Here is a 20506-nt window from a genome sequence, read left to right as displayed (position 1 = left end):
TTACCGGCTTCGAACAACAATTAAGGGGGAGGCTATCGCCGATTTCATCCTGGAATTCACTAATCCTACCCCAACCACTGCCTCTCCACCCCCACCAGCTCCCATCGAGCCAGAAGACCCTCATTCTTGGACTTTCAACGTCGACGGATCATCCCGCAAGGAAGGTAGTGAGGCTGGCCTCATCCTCATCGCCCCTGAGGGTGGTTATTTCAAATGTGTTCTCCATTTCTTGTTTGAGGCCAGTAACAATGAGACCGAATATGAGGCATTGATAGCAGGTCTTCGCCTAGCCAGGGATATTGGTGTCAGCCATATCCGAGTGTTCAGCGACTCTTAGCTCATCGTCGGACAGATCACGGGAGAATTCGATGCCAAGGAGGACACAATGCGGGCTTACAGGGATATTGCACTTCCCCTTGTTCACCTCTTCAATACCTTCCACATCAAGCACATTTCTCGGGCGGAAAACTCTAAGGCAGATGAGATGGCTCAGTTAGCTTCAGCAGACCAGTCCGACCTCAGCCGTGGTGTCCGCCTCGAATACCTATCCTACCCCATTATTTCCCCCGACCAGCACGAAATACAATTCCTCCAAAATGAGCCCATCTCTTGGGCGTCGGACATCTTGTTATTTCTTACAACGAGGGAACTTCCAGATGACCAACAGTAAGTCGCCAAAGTCAGGGCCTGGTCGTCCAATTACATCCTCATCAACGGCATTTTGTACAAACATGGTTTCTCACGCCCCTATCTACGGTGCCTCAATCCGGCTCAAGCAACCTATGTGATGCAAGAAATTCATGAGGGCATCTACGACAATCACTTAGGCGGCAGGTCCCTGGCCCACAAGATACTTCGCACTTGATATTTCTGGCCTACTCTCAACCAAGATATGACTAACTTTGTGCTCAAATGTGATAAGTGTCAGCGTTTTGCCAACATCCCCGATGCTCCTCCTACTGAATTGATCACACTTTGCAGCCCCTACCTGTTCGCCAAATGGGGGATCGACCTAGTTGGTCCTTTACCCACCGGCTGATGCCAGACCAAATTTTTCATTGTCGCCATTGATTATTTCACTAAGTGGGTAGAGGCAGAACCCCTTGCCACCATTACCGAGCGAAACACAACCAAGTTTATCTGGCAGTCGATCGTTTGCAGGTTTGGCATCCCCCAGGCCATCCTCTCCGACAACAGCAAACAATTCGACAATGCCAAGTACAAGAAGTTCTGTGCAGACCTCCAGATTCAACCATGTTTCTATTCCCCCGGTCATCCCCAAGCCAATGGCCAGGTTGAGGTCACCAACCGTTCTCTTCTGAAGATCGTCAAAACCAAGCTAGAAACTGCTAAGGGACTTTGGGTTGAGGAACTACCAAATGTACTCTGGGCTTACCGAACTACAGCTCGGACTCCCACTGGGGAAACCCCTTTCCGCTTAACATACGGCGCTGAGGCAGTTATTTCGGTGGAAGTCGGTCTGCCTACTCCTAGGGTTTTACATCCGGATCCAGCACTAACGGAAGAGCTCTGTTGGGCAGACCTGGATCTAATTGAAGAACTCAGAGAGACCACTGCTGTTAGACTGGCCATATATCAACAGAAAATGAGAACACACTACAACCGCAAAGTCCAACCAAGGGAGTTCGCTGTATGGGACCTTGTCTTGAGAGAAGCAACTCTTGCCACCAAAAATCCGACTGAGGGTAAACTGGCAGCCAAATGGGAGGGACCTTATGTGGTGCAAGCCCGACCACGTCCGAGCACATAGTGACTTCAGGACATGGAAGGTCGAGACCTCCCCCACCCCTGGAACGCTGAACACTTGAAGCGCTACTTTCAATAAATTCCTACTGTTGTATTGCTTAGTTGTTGTATTTTCTTTTTGATGCATAATGTAAACCTTGATCGCCTGGACTACACTATCCATGACAACAATTTTATATCTCAGCTATCTGTGTGTTGTCTCAATAACATTTTCATTTGCAGCACTTATTAACAAGCCTCAGCCAGACTGAGCACCAGAAGCCTCAGCCAGACAGAGCACTAAAAGCCTCATCCAGACTGAGCACTAAAAGCCTCAGCCAGACTGAGCACTAAAAGCCTCAGCTAGACTGAGCACAACAAGCCTCAGCCAGACTGAGCACAAAAAGCCTCAGCCAGACTGAGCACTAGAAGCCTCAGCCAGACTGAGCACAACAAGCCTCAGCCAGACTGAGCACCAAAAGCCTCAGCCAGTCTGAGCACCATAAGCCTCAGCCAGACTGAGCATGAAGCACTCGGCTAGACCAAACCTCAGCCAGCCTAAGCATAACAAGTCTCCGCCAAGACCGAGCGCCACAATTTTAGGTTCAGACTGAGTTACTTACAACGTCAGTGAATCATAGCTTAGCCCTAACTGAACACGCATGCAGGGCTCCGTGAAGGCCACCCATGCAAACTTCATGCTTGTGGAATTAGTAGGCACACTTAGTCACAATTCCAGCTCCAAGTCTTTACACCACTCTTTGCTTAGTCAAATTCCAAAGACGTTCTTACACGTTTTCTTTACAAGTCAGGTTATTTTCTTCTCAATCAAACTCTTACAAGTCAGTCTCTTTCCTTACAAGCCAAGCCTCACTCCATAAACCACTAACCTACTTGAGTAGTGTGGCAAACACAAATTTATAATTTTATTACATTTTAAATTTCAGTCTGTATTGAGGAGTTCCTAACTTTACTCTGCATTGAGTTTTTATTACAAGTTCAATTTCACTCTGCCTTGAGGAGTTCCAAACTTTACTCTGCATTGAGTTTTTATTACAACTTCAATCCCACTCTGTCTTGAGGAATTCTTAAATTCAGTTTTTATTACAAGTTTAACTCCACTCTGCACATCACAATGATTCATACACAAGCTCCACACACAAGCCACCATTCTCATCAATTTCAGATGCACAAGCAAAAATAATCAAATGCAAAACACAACTGAAATTTTATTTATTCACAACTTTGTACATAAGTTCATTACACATCAAATGCAAAACACAACTGAAATTTTATTTATTCACAACTTTGTACATAAGTTCATTACAGCAATTCAAAAAAAAAAAACAACAAACAAAACAAAACAAAAACAACCACACAATGCCTGTGCAAGGTCTTCTTCTTCTTCTTCTTCAATTACTCTTTTTCGTTGGACACAAGGTCTTCTTCTTCAATACCCTCATCCAGGGGGGTCTGAGCCACATCGTCGTCGTTGATTTTCACACTACTCAGGTCCAAGTCTGGGAATAGTTCCTCAGCTTTATGCTTGAACATCTTCCAACCACTGTCCTAGAACTCAGCCATTTCGTGTTTATAAAAGTCCGATTGCTGGAAGCTCTCAATCACTTCCGACTCAGTCCTGCCTCCAGCGGTCTTCCTCGATGGGCCCGCCCCCCCAGACTCCTCCCTCGCCAAGCTGTTGGCAACCGCGGCATCAACTGCCATCTGAAATTCAGCAGACCCCTTGAACTGATCTACTGCTGCAACGCACAGATCGGGGTATGCCGCCCTTTCAGAGGCTGCCTTGACCCTCTCTTCATCCAGCTCCTTCTGCAGGGTCACCCTTTCAGAGGCCGCCTTAGTCCTCTCTTCCTCCAACTCCTTCTGCAGGATCGCTCTTTCAGAGGCTGCCTTGGCCCTCTCTTCAGCCAACTCCCTCTGCACGCTCGCCCACTCAGAAGATGCCTTGGCCCTCTCCTCCTCCAACTCCTTTTGCAGGCCGTCCCTCTCCTCCATTGCCTTCGTGCGCTCGCCCTCCAGCTCCCTCCGTAGACCGTCAATCTTCATATCTGCCTCATCCTTCTGTTTAACCAGCTCTTCATTACTAGTCATCGCCTCTTCATGCCGTTTGAGCGCGACCAAGCAGGCTTTTTGGGCCTCCTCCAGTTTCCTCTGCTCGCCAGCTAACTGGAACTCGAGCGACACAACCTGGCGGCGTTCGTTCTCCAGCTTCAACTTGACCGCTCGCAGCTTAGCATGGGCACTCTCCCAGTTACACTCTCCTTCTCCAACCTTGTAAGTTGAGCCTTGGCCTCATCTGCCTTGAGTTTTGCAGCCCCCGCCTTTCTCAGCAGAGCCCCTATTAAGGTGGTTACCTCCATTTGAGCGAAGCATAACCCCCTCAACAGCTCAGCCTCATTGAATCTGGCTGCTGAGCGTAAGGCTGCCTCTTCCACAATCCCCACAAGGCAATCTGCTCCTGTCCTGGCTGGGCCCTCTTCTCCCTTCAGCCGCACAGCCACTGCGCGAGCGTGGTAGATCGCAATCGTTAGACTGACCCCCCCTCCTTGGGGCGCAAGACCGCCTTGGGACTGTTCTCCTCCCCTTGGCTCTGGGCCTATTGCCCTACCTTCTACTTGCATTTCGGGTGCGACCTTCGCGACCCTTGAGGCGATCTCCACCACTGCTGGGGCGACCTCCGCAACCTCCAATGCTGGGGTGACCTCCACCACTTCTTGGACAGCCACCCTTCCTAGGGTCTCCTTCACTGCCCCCTTCTCTGCCTCCTTGACCATAGGGGTGTCTTCCCCCCCAACCTTCACCTTCTTCGACCCAGGCACATCTGCAGTCCCCTTAGGGGCACTCTTCTTCTTCTTCTTCTTCTTCTTCTTCTTCTTCTTCTTCAGAGCCTTCCATTCCTTGTTCGCTTGCTCCTTCACAGGATCCACTGGAGGCGGTCGTGGCACAAAACTGCCTAAGTCCTTCCCTCCCAGTGGCTTAGGGTGCGGTCGGATCCTCTCCCACGCGATCGGCTTAGGCGGTCGGTCTGACTGCGCCTCCTTAAATTTCGTGGCCTTGGCCAGCATGGCCCTATCCTTAGCCTCCTGTACTTTCCTCCTTGCCTCCAGTTCAGCTCGCCCCACATCTCCCCTGCTCAGCTGAGGACCCAACCCTGCTGCAAACAAGGCTAAGGGTTGAACGAGTTCGTCCCACCTGACCCCTTCCTTCTCCCGCCACGCCTTCGCCCTCTTTATTCTCTTCTCTGCTGCTGCTCCTAGCTTTGGCTCCACAGACTTGGTGGGCACTTTCCAAATGGTGCGCAGTCCAACCCCCCCACTGGCGGACACATAGAACCACCGTGGTCTCCACCCCTTGATCGACGATAGCCCCGCCACCAGCCCTTTCCCTGCTGCTGCCTGCAGAGTGACCCAAGTCTCTTGCTGTCCTGAGGCCTTGTAACATGCGAAGAATTCGTCTACTATCATGGCCGCCCTTTCGTTCGCCTTCGGCCACGCACTTGCACAGGCTAGTACGATCTTCCACCTATTGGGCATTAGTTGGCCCGGCACTACCTCCAAACGATTCAGGACATCTACCACCACTTGCGATAGGGGCAACCTCAGTCATCCCTTCAATGCTTCCTTATAAAGGGAAAACTCTCCTGGCCTGGCGTCGGATGGACTCTCCGTCGACATCGGCAACAATAACTCTATTTCAGCAGGCACCTGGTATTTTTCGCGAATAGCCTCTAAATCCGCTACAGTAACCGTTGATTTGTTAGCCTTCATGTGCCAGTGATCTGGTTCCACCTGGCTGATTGGCTTCGGAGCTACCATTACGGTGGAGACATGAGATCGTACCACCAGCTCAGCCACCCTCTCCGTTTGCCTCTCCGTCCTATACTGCTCTGCTAACTCAACTGCATCGTCATCACCAAGCGGATCCAGTCTGGCATTCGTAGCTTCTTCTTGGGCCATTTCTATGATATGTCTGCGAATCGCTTCAGATGCAGGTATAAGGAAATCGAAAAAGTGTTACAGAGGTGTATCGTGAGCAACAAAGGAGTTAACACTTGGGATGTTTTGATTTTTTGCGAACAAGTAGGTGAATCGAATAATCCCAAAAGCCCGAGGCCTACCCGTATTCCAAGGGTCACAATTAATTTTCGCCAATTTGAAAACTTTTCAAAACATCCGCCAAAACTGTCTTTTTAACACCCATAATGACCTATCGTTTCATTTCTGATCCAACGCCTAATCTCCCCCCCAGCGGGATATTGCCACGTGTACGACCACGATCCACTGTCTCCTCCCCTAACCTTGTCTTTTCCACTTCAAATCACCACGTGACACGCCGCCTCTCGAGCCCCACGCCCCTCCACCTCACTCTTCCCGGTCGACCCTCCTCGTGGTCGGCCCTCCCACTCGGTCACCCTTCGCGGTTGGCCCTCCTCGTGGTCGACCCTCCCACTCGGCCAACCTTTGCGGTCGGCCCCCTTCGCGGTTGGCCCTCCTCGTGGTTGACCCTCCCACTCGGCCAATCTTTGCGGTCGGCCCTCCTCGTGGTTGGCCTTTCCACTCAGTCACCCTTCGCGGTCGGCCCTTCTCATGGTCGACTCTCCCACTCGGCCAACCTTTACGGTCGGCCTTCCTCGTGGTCGGCCTTTCCACTCGGTCACCCTTCGCGGTCGGCCCTCCTCGTGGTTGACCCTCCCACTCGCCCAACCTTTGCGGTCGACCCTCCTCGTGATCGGCCTTTCCACTCGGTCACCCTGCACGGTCGGACCACCTCCCGGTCGGTTCACCCTCTCGGTCACCCCTGCCGGTCGACCTCCATCCTGCCAATCCCTAACACCCACATCTTCTTCATTAATATTCCCTTCGTTGGACTAAAGCTGCACTCGGGAATGGGGGACTACTGACGTGTATAAGCCCATAAAAGCCATGAATCACTATGAACAACGCAAGCCCATCACTTGGAGCCCAATATATAACCCCGCTGGTGAGGTCCAGAACAGGTGGAATTTAACATGGCATAAAGAGCAAATGACATTCAGACACATGGCAGGTGAAGGACGAGCCACATCAGCAGACAAAGATCTGCAAAGTTATTGCCACTGCACATCACCATTAATGCAACCCATCACAGCATTTATTACGACAATTGTCACGACCCAAACCTATCCCTAAAAGTTTGGTCCATGACCGGCCTGTACGTAGGCCTCAAAACAGAAATTTTAGAATAATATTTAACCACATACGGGGCCTTAAGCAGAAGCAATATCAATAAAAGGCAACATCCATTGAGCATGGCTTAATTAATTTAGCATTTACATACATTTCCATAATTACATATACAATCACAAAATTATGCAGATCTCACACAAACTTAAATAAGACTCCAAAAATTACATAACTCTCAGTAATCAAAATTAAGGCCTCAACAAGGAGGCGTAACCCAGGCAGCTTGGCAAACAGGTTGACCCCAATACAATTCTAGTGTCAATCCCCGATGGCTCACCTACATAAACATACATAAAAACAGAGTGAGCAAGGCTCAATGAATAATAGTACGTGATAATCCAATAACTAACTTGAATCACAAGGTATATAAATGCAGAGAACTTATAGTTAATCTGATTCTGTACTAATTTCAGAACGGCCTTAGGCCCAGTCTTTAAACAGAATGGCTTTAAGCCCTTGAACAGAGTGGCATTAAGCCCTTAAACAGAATGGCATTAAGCCCTTTAACAGAGTGGCATTAAGCCCTTTAACAGAATGGCATTAAGCCATTTTCATGCATGTATGAACTCAAGAGGTGGTTCGCATGGATTCTAGAGGTGACTGGCATTGCAGCACTTAGTTCCGTGCAGCACTTTGTTTCATATTAACAGATCATACAGAATGGCCATAGGCCCAGATGTCACAGTTTGGCCATAGGCCTTACACATGTCACAGATCGGCCGTAGGCCTCTTAAGTTTCACAGAACGGCCATAGGCCTCAGTTCATATATGTATGGACTCAAGAGGTGGTTCGTACGGATTCTAGAAGTGACTCGTATATCAGCACTTAGTTCCATACAGTACTTTGTTCCATACCAGAAATCCTTAGGTCTTAAAGACCAAATCATCCATATGGTGTCATAGTATAGCATAACATACATGAACCGCGATATTATTACCCTCGGGTAAGGGCCATAAGACCACGGTATTTTTACCCTCGGGTAAGGGCCTTGTTCTAAGGATGCCATGAATACTTATATATATGTGGACAATCACTCATTGATTCAAAACGTAACATATCAGAAAATAGAGCATTTCTTATCATATCATGTCATTACAGTACACTTAACAAAGACAAAACAATTCACATTCTAACGTGGGTCGCATAATGACGTTAAACCTTTGCATTCATGTCATAGGTTTTGAATGACCTTAGGTCCATACGTAACACAACAGAATAATTTTAGATTCACACAGATACCATTGCTCAAGGATGAACATAAGTTCTATCTATTTTTTTAGAAGTAACGTAGTATGCTGATAAATAATGGAGGGTTAATATTCATTATTGACAGAACAGAATGATTCCCAAGTCATACCGATGTACGCAAATCTTTCAGCGTTCTCATTGATTTTCAATCGTCATAAATGTTCGTGTAACACTTACAAGGAACAGAGCGTTAATAACAATAATTATCAATGGTAAATAAAATGTACATTTCCGTACTATTACTCACAGTGGTAGGTCTCTGAAGCGGTGGAACGATGTCCTCGTCTTGACCTACAAACGTAATGCACATAACAGAATATGAGAATAAAACCAATCTCTTTCTTATTCTTTAATCAATAGCCATGGCGGTTCTAGACTCATTAGTCCTCCATAGGCTATAATCCATGCCTCACGATAAGAGGAAGCGATAGGAGAAAGGTTCTGACGAAGAAACGGTACAAAATCGGTAGACAGAAAGTGAGCAACGCTCACTAATTTGGGCATAACTATTTCTGTATTTAGAATTTTGGAGTGAGATTACCACCATTGGAAATTAGAGTTTCGGGGCTTCATTTTAGGCTCAAGAATCACTCAAAACGGAGTCCGGATACAAAAGATATGTTTGTTCAAAGTTGGCTAAATAGAGGTGTCTCCCCTGCACGTGCGAGAAACAGGGCCACACGTGCGGGAAAGGGGCCGTACGTGCGGGAGAACGTGCTTTTTTAGCAGATTCAATTTTGGTTTTGGTACTGTAGCGCCACACGTGCGGGAAGACCCGCCGCACGTGCGGCTCTGGGCAGTTTGGAGTCCGAAAATGGCTCTTTTTGCTCCAACACTTGGTTCTTCCATTCTTAAGCTTAGTTTCTAATATAAATCACTTAAAAACATGTAAAATTGTCCCATAACATGATAATTCAACATTAACCAAATGTATTTTCATTTCAAACAAATCAATCTTTGCTTCAAGGTACAAGATTCATGCTTAATCTTTCATAATCTTTAAGGGTCTTAGAACACAACCCACAAATTCACTTAATTCTTGCTTGATTTTATTCTTTGGACAATTCTAAAGTGCATTTCATAGGGTATTCATAAGATTGAGCCCCAATCATAAACAAACCATAGAACCCAAGGTCTCATTCCTTAAATTGAATTCAATTAAATATATGCTTAGAACCTTAACTTAAATGGTCTCAAATCTTTCCATATCATTATGATTTCATGAAATTAATGTCTTAAACACAAGGATTCAAGATAAACTATCATACCTTAGTTCAATCTTGGTCTTCCTCTCAATTCTCCTCCATTTCCTCAAGCCTCTATGGTTGATTCCCCTTCTCTTTCTTCAATTTCCTTTAATCATCTCCAAACCCCCATGATTGTTGAGTTGTTTTTTTTCTTCAAGAATCTTGGTCTCTTTCCCTCTTTCTCTCTCACGTTTCTCTTCTCTTCTACCTTAGATATTTTTGGCTCAAATATCTTGAGTTCCCAACACACATAACATGCCTCCATATATATAAATATACACACACTTAAGCTTTTCACAATAAGGAGGCCAAACACGCCCTTACGAATCGCACAAAATTAAATTTCAATTAAACTTCCCAGGTGACTCTAAAAATTGAGTTGATCATAAATATGTCCTCTGTTCTGGTTTCTGAAGCCTCTAAGGCCTTCAATTGGTAGTATTAAGTTAACCACCTAAACGTACCTTAACGAATCAGACAAGTTGGATTTCCAATTAATTTTCCTAAATAGGTCTAAAAATTTCCATTAACATACCCAAGTACTCAATTGTGATTTTTGAACCTGTAAAGGTCGGTAATTTCAATTTTAAAGCCGTGACCCAACAGATAATTCTTCCATTCAAACAGATATCGTTAAATTAAAAAGGCATTAACCCACAAGGGCATAAGGGTAATTTCAGATACGGATTTTGGGGTCGTTACAACAACACCTCTCCGTCGGAACAGGACCCCCTTACCCTGAACAAGGTAACCAACAACATAGACTTTCGGCGAGGAGGGCAGGTCGGAAGGGACAGCGAAATGATTACCAAAGGAAATAAGCAAACGTTAAAGACAAGAAGAAGGTTAAGCTTTCTATCTCTAATCTCTCTCTACACCCTTCTTCTCTTTCTAACTTGCTCGTCGGAGGGTTCACTAGGGGACTACCTCGTTCCTCGTTGGACTTGTTTGCAGGTTATCCGGTGGGCTTGATCATTTGGACGTGGGCCTGAGGAGCTTAGACCTGTCCGATCCATTCACTGGAACAACTGTGTCATCACCTTATTTGCAAATAGTAAGGTTATGGTCCATATCTATGTTGTATTATAGACAAAATTTCTTAGATATCTTTTGATCAGCTGCTTAGATTATGGTCTATCTCTTTCATATGCATCGATCTGCCATGATCTTATTGGTCATCAATTTGACAAAATTGAACCTATATTTCCTAGTAGAGGATCCAAACCAAAACTATTGAAAGAAATACCTCTCCATGTTTGATAATAATAATAAAAAAAAAAAACCTCTCCATGCTCTATTATCTATAAATACCTCTCCATGCTCTTGCAGCTCTTCATCCCTCCTTCCTATTTCTGTCTCTCATAGCTTTCTATTAATAACAAGCCTACAATGACATTCTTGGCTAATACACTTCCCAACCAGTTTCTTTCTTTCCGAGCGCTTTTAGTTTGTGTCATCATCCTTGCAGTGATCACTTTTTTTTGATTATGATGCTTTTGCTTCTTCCTTAACTGGAAAACAAGTTGGGAAAGAAGGAAGTAAAGCCACGGCTCTCTTGATGTGGAAAGCTAGCCTTCACAATGAAAGTCAAACTCTCATCTCCTCATGGGTTGGAAGCAACCATTGCAGTTGGGTTGGAATTGGTTGCAATAAGGTCGGTAGTGTTGTCCATATAGACCTTCAAGGTTATGGTTTGAAAGGTACTCTTTCTAATCTTAATTTCTCATCCTTTCCTCATCTCCTCACCCTTGAACTTTTTAACAACTCACTTTATGCGACCATCCCAATCAATATTGGTTGCCTTTGGAGACTCACCTACCTTAGCTTGCCTTTCAACAATCTCTCTGGAATAAATTCCGACCGAAATAGGCCAACTAACTAATCTAAGGATCTTGTACATGAATAGAAACCAAATTGGTGGTTCCATCCCCCAACAAATAGGATTGCTCAGCTCTCTCAATGAGCTTGGCTTGTTTACTAACAATCTCACAGGTTCAATCCCTTCTTCAATTGGAAACTTGGGCAACTTAACCATTTTGTACCTTTATGACAACCAACTTTCCAGATCAATCCCTCAAGAAGTTGGGATGTTGAGGTCTCTCCTTGATCTCGAACTCTCGATGAACAACCTCACCGGTTCAATCCCTGTATCTATAGGGAACTTGGGCAACTTAACCACTCTGTACCTTTATGACAACCAACTTTCCGGATCAATCCCTCAAGAAGTTGGGATGCTTAGGTCTCTTGTTGATCTCGAATTCTCAGGGAACAAGCTCGCGGGTTCAATCCCTGCATCTATAGGGAACTTGGGCAACTTAACCACTCTGTACCTTTATGACAACCAACTTTTTGGATCAATCCCTCAAGAAGTTGGGATGCTTAGGTCTCTCGTTGATCTCGAACTCTCAAGGAACAGGCTCACGAGTTCAATCCCTGCATCTATAGGGAACTTGGGCAACTTAATCACTCTGTACCTTTATGACAACCAACTTTCCGGATCAATCCCTCAAGAAGTTGGGATGCTTAGGTCTCTCGTTGATCTCAAACTCTCGACGAACAACCTCACCGGTTCAATCCTTGCATCTATAGGGAACTTGGGCAACTTAACCACTTTGTACCTTTATGACAACCAACTTGCCGGATCAATCCCTCAAGAAGTTGGGATGCTTAGGTCTCTTGTTTATTTCAGACTCTAAATGAACAACCTCATGGGTTCAATCCCTGTATCTATAGGAAACTTGAGCAACTTAGCTAGTTTGTACCTTTATAACAACGTGCTCAGTGGTCATATCCCAGACGGCCTGTGCTTTAATGGATTGTTGGTTAATTTTTCTCTAAGTGATAATAATCTCATAGGTCCTATCCCAAAAAGCTTGAGAAATTGCTCTACCTTATTCAGAGTTAGGCTTGATAGAAACCAACTTTTGGGAAATATATCAGAAGATTTTGGTATATACCCAAACTTGATTTACATTGATTTGAGTTATAACAATTTTTATGGTGAGGTATCACAAAAATGGGGAAAGTGCAATGTTTTGACTTGTCTGAAAATGTTCAACAATAATATTTCTGGTGAGATACCACTTGAAATAATGGATTCAACTCAATTACGCCTCCTTGACCTCTCTTCAAATGACCTAGTTGGACAAATCCCAGTGAAATTGGGAAGGATGGTTTCACTATTCAAGCTTAAGCTAGATGATAACCATCTATTAGGCAATATTCCTCCAGATTTCAGCAAGTTGTCAAATCTAGAGATCCTTAATTTGGCAGCAAATGATTTGAGTGGTTCAATCCCTAGAGCACTTGAAAAGTGTAAGAAACTTTGGAACTTGAATTTGAGCAATAATAGATTTGGGGAAAGCATTCCTTCTGAAATAGGTCGTGTGCATAACCTTCAAATTCTTGATCTTGGTCATAATTTGCTAAGAGGTAAGATACCACAGCAGATTGGAGAATTGCAAATGTTAGAAACATTGAATCTCTCCCACAATGAACTCTCTGGTTTCATTCCATCATCTTTTGATAATATGTTAGGTTTGACATCGATAGATTTATCTTTCAATCAGTTGGATGGTCCTATTCCTAACATCAAAGCCTTCCGAGAGGCTCCATTTGAGGCACTTAGAGGTAATAAAGGTTTATGTGGTAATGTTACTAGTTTGAAGACTTGCCCGCAAATAATAAACAATGGGGTTGTTACAAAAAAGAGTAGCAAAGTTGTATTACTAATTGTTCTTATTTTTGCTTTTCTATTCTTTTACTAATGGTTGTTGGAATAGTACTCTTGGTTTTTTTAAAAAAATCGAGGAACACAAAAATTGAGCCAAGACATGTAAATAATAAAAAAATGTTTGAAATTTGGAGCTATGATGGGAAAATGGTGTATGAAAACATCATTGAAGTGACTGAGAACTTTAGTACCAAATATTGTGTTGGGGAGGGAGGATGTGGTATTGTTTATAGAGCTGATCTTACAAGTGATCAAGTAGTTGCTGTGAAGAAACTTCACGTATTGCCCGATGGTGACTTGGCTAATCTAAAAGGCTTTACGAGTGAGATAAGTGCATTAACAAAGATTCGCCATCACAATATTGTAAAACTTTATGGCTATTGTTCACACCAAAGGCACTCATTTTTGGTTTATGAGTTCTTGGAAGGGGGAAGCTTGGGAAAGATATTGAGCATGGAGGATCAGGTATTATACTTTGATTGGATTAAGAGAGTGAATGTTGTCAAAGATGTAGCAAATGCTTTGTCTTATATGCACCACGACTGTACACCAGCAATCATCCATTGAGACATATCAAGCAAGAATGTTTTACTTGATTTAGAGTATGCGGCTCACATATCCGATTTTGGCACATCTAGATTTATGAAGCCTGACTCGTCCAATTGGCCATCATTTGCAGGGACCATTGGGTACGCTGCTCCTGGTATTTAATGTTCATTTTATTTTATCAATATTGTATATTAAGAGATGTTTAATCTTGGATGTTATTTCACTCGAATTGAAAGGGTTGTTAAACTTCTTATTGTTATTTTGATATGGAATATGAGAATGTACATGTTTCTTATTTTTCTTTTTTTCTTTTTCCACCATTTTTTTTAATTACTATTTTCTTCTCTTGGTCATTTGTTTCATTTGGCAGAACTTGTTTATACAATGGAAGTGAATGAGAGATGCGATGTTTATAGTTTTGGGGTTCTCACATTGGAAGTGATTATGGGGAAGCATCCAGGTGATCTAACCTCCTCTCTGTCATCATCATCATCTTCCTACTCCTCATCCACATCAACTGTACATGGGATATTATTGAAGGATGTGTTGGATCAACGTCTCCCGCACCTGAGAATCAAGTCGCAGAGCAAGTAGTTGTGGTTGCAAAACTAGCATTTGCATGTTTGCAAGCCAATCCACTATCTCGGCCAACCATGAGACAAGTTGCCATGAAGCTATCAGATGATCGAAGGACACATGCAAAATGAATTCCACATGATCACATTGGGACAATTGATTTCAACTGCTTAACCTTTTGAGTATTTGCCTTCTATCCTTGGACTATATGTCGTTCTTGTTTTCCATTTTCTTCTTAGATTCTTCAATTTCAACCCCTTTTTCTAGTCTATTTTTTTGCTCTTTCATACTAATTAGCATTTTACAAAAAAATTTAATGACTAATTTAAAACCATCATAAATCTTCATGTTGGTGCATTTACTGGGTTGTTTTCATTGGATTTTTGCAATCTTTTTAAATGAGTAGTTTCAATAAAAAAATTCTACTTATTTATCTTGAATTCAACATTTGAGTTGCTCATATAATTTATACATTTATAAGCTCTAAATTCCACATTAGCTTTTTTACTCTTATTTAGTATTTCGAACTTGCTTGCTTTGTTTCTTACAAAGTGGTGATGTACTATGCAGGCAACTAATGCCCTTAGCCATCCAGTCTATTTGAAAGCCTTTTGAGGTAATTTGAGATCGAATAAATTTGATTGAAATTTTTTTAATTTTTAATACTTTTTTATAATTTATTTATTTATTTATTTTTGTGATTTTGTGATGAAATTTTACTAATTAAATCTTCATATTCAAGTTTTGCTAACATTTTTTTTTTCAATTGATAATATGGCTAATTTACTGTTATTATAAAATATTTTTGAAACTGTCATCATCTAGTGATTTTAATTTTTAAAATTAAATAGAAAAATCAACAATTTCTTCCAAAGTTAGAAATTATTCAAACATGATTTGAATTGAAGAAAGCAAGCTAGAGAGAGGGGGTCGGTTTGGTTTGGTGTAACTTTTTCAAACTTTTGAACTTTCTTTTTTAAGATCTCGGAGACCGTTTTTTATATCAGCAAAATTGAAGACAATTGTATATTTTTAAAAATCCAGCTATTTAAAAAAAAAAAAAAAAAAAAAACTCAACCAGTGCCGCTTGTTTTAGGCTTTTTTTCTGATGAACTTTTTTTATTTGGATCAGGGCCTTCTTATATATATATATATATATGATAAATTACACTATCCTCAATTTTTTTTAAAAAAAAATATACATTAGTCCCATACTTTTGATATAATTATATTAATTTCTTTTTTAGTGTGGTTTTTTTTTGGGGGGGCTCTTTTAGTATGGTGAAAACGACTAAAACTAATAGTGAGCAGACGTTAAAATAAACAAATATAAATATACATTTTAGTAGGAAAGAGTGTTTTTTATTTATGTAAATTAAAGCCTTGGGAATGTCAGTATAATTATGTCGAAAGCGTAAAACTAAGCGTATGTATTTTCTTCAAATCTCAAGAGAAGTGAGCCTAATTTACTGAAACAACTGTAGGAATTCTATGGAATCTTAATCATAACTTGTAGAATTTCAAAAAAAAAGTGGGCCTTCTTGGGTCTGTTTTTCCATGTGAACCAACATGGCCTTATTTTCTGGGGAAAAAAAATGTTAAAGTTGTATAGGGCCTTAATAAATGGGATAATTATTAACAAGTCCTATTAATTGGATTTATTTACTCATAAATTTTAAGTGATTTTTTTGTAATACATATTTTCCGCTTGTTTTAATAATGAGAAAATTTTGCTTAGGACATTTTGACTTTTATTTGTAAGTTTTGCTTAGTTTTAGTTTATTTGTGTTTGTTTGCATTAAAATATGATGTTAGAGGTGTAATTAGTTAAATTGTTTTTCTTTTATAAATATTTTTACAGTAATAAATTTATCACTAAAAATTAAAATAGAATATTTTATAAATAAATTTGATACATAGAATCTATCCCTTAATGTATAGGCTTTCAAAAAATTAGTACCATAAAAAATTAAGGCTTATAACAAGGATTTTATTGGCTTTATGGTTAAGCCAACCATGTTTCCATGTTTAATTTTAATTTTAATTTTTTTTTTCATGTTGCTTCCATTTCTTTCGAGAGGTCATCTACTCATATTAATGATTATGTATTCATATTAATGATTTCAGGTTCTGCTTGGAACGATTAAAGATTATCAAGATCAAGACCAAAAGCTGATGAGTTAGAAGTAGCATTGGCTGGTGCACACATGGCTCTTAGGACTGATGTGTGATTGACTGCCGGGACCTGCATAGTGCTATTGCAGCTTGTCTTGTGTATTGGATTGTATGTAAAGGCTTAGAGTTGTTCTCTGTTTTGTCATTTGGTTGTTTTTTTGGTTGGTTTCTCACCAATTCGTTGTGATATGCTTGTATATGATTTAGTTTGTTTTTCAGTGTCAATCTAATTGGGATTGTGTGGTCTTGCTATGATGCAGTAGTGCACTTGCCTTTTTTCACTTTGTTGATGTTCTATTTGTTTATATGCTGGTCTTCATCAATAAAATTTTTTATTTTGCTAATAATAATAATAATAATAATAATAAAGACAATGGCCTTGTGATGGTGCTGTAACGTAGGTATTTGATTTATTTATTTATTTATTTTTCCAACTTTTTCATTTTTCTTCCAAATCCATAATCTATACATAACGAGAGATCTTATCACACAGGAAAAAGAATGAAAAATAGGACAAACGAATGTGTTTCATTAATATTCCTTGCCTTTTATGCATGGCAAAGTCAAATCATTGGTCCTACACAATTATTTATATGATTTAGGAAAAATTTATTTTTGCTTCTAGGTAAATTCATGTGATGTTTTTACTTGATACTTATTTATTAAAATAATGAGACTCCATACTTTTTGTTAGATTTTTCAAAAATAACTTGACAAATATCAAATGATGAATAATGTAGAGTAATGCTCCAAAATTATAAAATAATCACTCATGATTTAGAGTGTATTCCATTATTTTCTGCACATTTAGATGTACAAGTGTTTGTGCATGTGCATTGCACGTGAATTGTTTTTTGGATGTTTTTTCAATAGTTACTTTTTTAAGTGTGAGATGCTTGTACAAAAAAAATATAGTAAAAAATGTTCTTAACAAAACAAGGAATAGTTCTTGCAGACTATAATGGTGATAATTATAATAATAATATAGTTTGAAGTGTTTATTCACTTCTAACAAATTATTTGTCATGAAAAAATTTTAAAAGGAAAAAAAGAAACAAACGAAGCAGAACGTATAAAAACAAATGCTATTTTTTTTTTTTTTTTCATTGGTACCTTGCGTACAAATGATATGCATGGTTATGCAAAAACTTTGTTTTTATTTTTTTATTTTTTTTATAGGGTTTGGGAAGGAAGTAGAAACTTTATATTTTAAGGTAGTGTATGGTTCACAAAAATAATTTTAGGACAAATTACACTTTGCATTCCTGTATTTTATAATTCATCTTACTTTTCTTCCTGACATTGTCAATCCCTTACATTTTGAGTCAAGTTAGGAAAAATTTTCGGTATGCAATACACTCCGTATGCGATCCTACCACAAAATTACGTAAGTTGAACACCAAATAGCTTAAGTCTATTCATAAAAGTGAACTTACGCAAATTTGTGTTCAACTTACGCTTTTTTGTGAGAACACTTCTTTAAGTTCATTAAAACTTATGTAATTTTGTGGTAGGATTGCATACGGTATACATTGTACACCAGAGCATTTCCCGCCAAGTTATAATTGGTTCCAATCGACTAACGCAATTTCAAAAATTAATAAAGAAACTAAAGTAATGAAAGGACAAAATTAAAATTTTGGCAAAAGTACATGGGTTACTAAAGTGGTGGTACTAAAGTGAAATTTTGATAAAAGTGCAAGGTGCTAAATGTACTAATTCATCACAAGGATGTTTTCGTTAGTTTCGAAATGGCAATGCACAATTGGACCAAATTGCAACTTGACTTGAAATTTGGAGGGTTAACTAAGACAATTAAAAGGTTAAGGGCCAAAGTGAGATAAGATATAAAATGTATAGGTGCAAAGTAAAATTTGGCCACAAGTTTAGGTAAGAATGAAATGATAATTCATTGACCTCTTAATTAGGTGTATTTGGTTAGCTGTGATATAGTGAAACAGAATGATCATTCTATCAAAATATTTATTCCATATTTAGTTGACTAAAAAAATAAGAAAAAATACATTACAAATTGAATAATCATTTACTATTGTAAGCAAATGGTCATTCTATAAGGAAAAGCAATGGCTATTCCATTTCATTTTATCTCGTTCCAATGAACAAAATAGAGCATTAATGGAAGAAAAAAGCTATGAATCTAGGATTCTGACCATGAAAATTGTTCAGAAAATGTTTGGAAGGTGTTGATGTAAACTTGATGCGCTATCCCACCTTTAACAAATTTAATCCAGATGTTAAATTCTGGGTAATTCAAAAGAGATTACTGTTCATGGAATGACCATTTTGCTAGATTACTTTAATATATATTTTTTTACCCAATCAAACATGGAAAGGATATTAGGAAAAAATGATTGTACCATTCCATTCTTATTCTATTGAATCATACATTATGGATTTGTTTGGAAACGTTTATGTTTACAATTTTTTATTTATATTAAGAAAAATTCTAAAAAATTATATATATATACAAGAATTTTATTAAGAATTTTTTTTTTCAAGTACTTGTATCCCAATTAATATATAACATATTCTTATATTCTAATAAGTCCTATTATTTGGATATTTGATCCACCAAATCTTAATCTCATATTTAAGGTATTTTATGGACAGTTTTACCCTTATAAATATTTTTTTGAACCCTTAACAATTTGGTTATGTGAACATTCATAGTTGAAAGTGTTAATGTTTACATTGACGTGTGAATATTCACATTGATAATGTGAATGTTCTCACACTGTCAATGTGAACATTAATATGCGTTTCACCCTGTAATTATTAGGAATATTTTGATAACAACGTTGACACCATAAAATATTATTATTATTATTATTATTATTATTATTATTATTATTATTATTATTATTATTATTATTATTATTGTTACTATTTTCAGGAAACGTGGCATCCTCTTATTCATTTGGAAGTTAAAAGAAGTTATGGAGATGATGAAGAACATGAAGGACAAAGTGGATGAGTGAAAGGACACGTGGCAAGACAAGGATGAAGATGACAGAAATGGATAGTTACTAAATAGTTATTGCTGTATTTTTTTCTCTATAAATAGCCATCAATGGCTACATTGTAGAGAGAGGTGATCCAAAACTCAAATCAAAGACAATTGACTTCTATTTTTCTTGTTATTTATATTTCCTGCATTTTATTTTACCCACTTCCTTTTCGAAGCATTTATTTTATGGACTTCCTTTTTGAAGCATAGGAGTAGAGATAAATTAATGGTTAGTTTGATTGCTCACTCAATCATCTTTCTATGTCTCCCTTTTTCTTCTAATAATTCTTTTTTTCTCTACACTTGGCAATTTTGAAGTCCTCTTCATTGAGGCAAAAGAACCGTCAATACAATCACTTAATAATTGGCTTGAATTTAATATGTAAGGATTTTCAATCCTTGCTAGCACGCTCGCATTTATGATATTTTCCTTCGTAGGAAAAATAAGCCAACAATTTTTGGCATGCCTAGTGGGACCCGAGTGTTAGAAATGAAAAATAAATCGGATTCATCCATTCTAAATAGCCTAGATGAAATCTTTTGGCGTAAATAATAAATCTTGATTCTTCAAGAAAAGATCCATTACTTGGACCGTTTTGTGGTCGTCTTTGTGGACAACATGTTGATTTATTCAACCTTTGAAGAGGAACATGAGACTCACTTGCGGGTAGTGCTGGGTTAACTTAGCGAGCACCAATTGTGTGCCAAGTTTGAAAAATGCGAGTTTTGATTAACAGAGGTGAAGTTTTGGGGGCATGTAGTGTCTAAAGAGGGAGTGATTGTGGACTCCTCGAAGATAGATGCCATAAAGAATTGGGAACAACCCAAGAATGTTTTTGAAGTCCAGAGTTTCTTGGGATTAGCAGGGTATTATCGACGTTTTGTAAGGGACTTCTCTAGACTAGCTGCACCTTTGACTAGGTTGACTAGAAAGGGTATCAAATTTGTGTGGAGTGAGGC

General features: G+C 39.8%; 1 pseudogene; it reads left to right on the top strand.

Moving 5' to 3' along the window:
• Nucleotides 1–10965: 10965 nt before the first annotated feature.
• On the top strand, nucleotides 10966–14474 carry LOC114274371 (uncharacterized; annotated as a pseudogene).
• The last annotated feature ends 6032 nt before the right edge of the window (nucleotides 14475–20506 follow it).

Source organism: Camellia sinensis, chromosome 6 (genome assembly GCF_055761805.1).
Source record: "Camellia sinensis isolate YWXY chromosome 6, ASM5576180v1, whole genome shotgun sequence".
Lineage (NCBI taxonomy): Eukaryota > Viridiplantae > Streptophyta > Magnoliopsida > Ericales > Theaceae > Camellia > Camellia sinensis.
This window is presented reverse-complemented; position numbering and strand designations above follow the sequence as displayed.